The following is a 2,280-nucleotide window of genomic DNA, read 5'->3' as shown; positions in this document are numbered from 1 at the left end:
GCGTACCACTTCGGCGATTGACGCGACGGGGCTATCCAGTGTCTATGTCAGGATCCGGTGAACTTCTTCTCTGACGATCTCTCTTATCATTTCACGCAAGGAGCTCTGATACTGTGGAGTCGATGCGGCGGCATTGATTGCGGTGCTGGTGGACAGACGATCGTACTGCCTGCATCGTTGATGAAGGGCCCGCTCAATAGCCGTAGCCTCCTTGATAAAATCAGCGACGGTGACGGGTGGATTGCGCACAAGCCCCGCGAACAACTGCTCTTTTACACCTCGCATGAGGTAGCGTAACTTCCTATCCTCGGTCATGTTCGGGTCGGCTCTACGAAAGAGACGGGCCATGTCTTCGGCGAACATTGTGACCGACTCATTGAGTTGTTGCACCCGTAGCTCCATCAACTGTTGGGCGCGGTCGCGTCGGTCGGCACTTGCAAACGTATCGGTGATTTTCTGCCGAAAGTCATGCCATGTCGATAGGCTAGCTTCGCGGTTCTCATACCAAGTACGGCCACTGTCGTCAAGCGGGAAATAGACGTGGGAGAGCTTTTGCTGCTCAGTCCACTGGTTAATCTGGGCGACGCGCTCGTACTTGTCGAGCCAGTCTTCAATGTCTTCGAACGCTGCACGGCGATAGCGATCGGGAACCAGCGGATGAAGAACAGTTACCTGTTGTTGACTGGGAGACTGGCTGCATTGGGGTGCTTGCGGTGGGCTCGTTTCGGCCATTGCCAGATGTGTGGAGCTCCTGGAAAGATGTGGTTGAAGAGGGGAGAACTCCGGGGCGAGGCCTACCAGTCGACTACTGAAGCGGTGCACGGGGGTCGTAACTGGTGACAATGCGTCCGGGCTAGATGAACGACTCCCAGAAGGAGTCCGTAGCATCAGGCGTGGTCAATATACCCAGCACCTCCACCACTGTCACGGTACAACGCCGAGAGAGGACAGGGAGACGTTCTTCAAGAACAGCAGGACGACCTGTTTAAGCAAAACGGAACAGAGACACGTCTTCTTTGTCGTTAGCCAAAATCCCACTGACCCACTAGACGGAGTCCGTTAATGTTCCCATCGTCGTTGTCGTCTACCTAGAGCACACGCGTCAATATTGAGCTGTTCCTAGTATTCTTTGAATTGACCCTTGGCTGACTGACCCTTCCGGAAGGTGATCCAAGGAGCGGTGATTCTTCAGAGAAACCCTCAAATCACACATCCCGAACTCCGTTATTTCTTGTGCACTACAGCTAGGCTATTATTGTCATCTACAAGCCAAAGTTATCGAACTCAGTCAAGGTATGAGGCTATAAAGCGTTAAAGGGGCCCTGAACCACTTTTTATTGAAGTAAAGAAAGGCAATTGGGGTTAAAATACGCTAGTTCAGAAATGCTTTGCTGCAAAAATGACGTCAATGCGTACAGCAGAAGCGGAGTTATTGGTAATCAGTGGAGTGCCTCCACTCCTTTTTCAGTGCTTTGCACTGCGAAGCCTACGGTGGAGCTGGGCGTGCCCACAACACTCCGCCAACTGAACGTCACCGTAGCGCGCAGCTCAAATTTGATTTCGTATGTTAACGTTGACGCCCCCAGGTCCGATTTTGGCGCCTAACGTAAGCCAAACGTGATTTAACTCAGCGTGTCGCAGTGCGCTTAGCCAGTGGAATCGTCGCAGTGCCCCGCGGCGGCCGTGGTATCCACGCTACGTAGTATGGCGGAGCCACATGCAACTGTTGTGCGTAAGCACAGCCTTTGTTTTGTGCGCGAAAGGGCTTGAGTGCATGCTCGCGCTCATATGCACCACTCTGACCGTGCTGCGTGGTGCGGACCGGCTTTGTGCTTTACCGGCTTGACCGACGGATCGTAGCCACATCAAACTTCCGCATTTTTGAAGCGCTATCAAAAAGTCTGCCAATGCATTCAGCCAGGAGCGGCCAGGAGTGAGCGTGCGCTGGAAAGTGCGCTTGTGGTCAGACCTTAAGCTTCGCATGGTTCGAGTCTATAGTTGAGCGTTCAAAACTAGTCGAAATTAGCGGGACCGGCACCGATAAGCAGGGTGGCCAAAGTTTAAATCCTAGGTGGGCGGCCGCGACCGAGCGTGAGCAGATCTTAATTCTTTCGGAAGCACGGAATTATTATCGAAATTCGAAAGGCAGATTTTCGCTTACTTCAGCCGGCTTATTAAACGGCGTCAATAAATATACATACTAATAGTAGGAAGAAGAACACTGATCCAAATAGTCTTCTTGGTTGATTTCAGCGACTGGCCAATGGCATCCGCGTATTT

This window comes from Dermacentor silvarum, chromosome 8, assembly GCF_013339745.2.
Source record: "Dermacentor silvarum isolate Dsil-2018 chromosome 8, BIME_Dsil_1.4, whole genome shotgun sequence".
Taxonomy (NCBI): Eukaryota; Metazoa; Arthropoda; class Arachnida; order Ixodida; family Ixodidae; genus Dermacentor; species Dermacentor silvarum.
Note: the sequence above shows the minus strand (reverse complement) of the source record.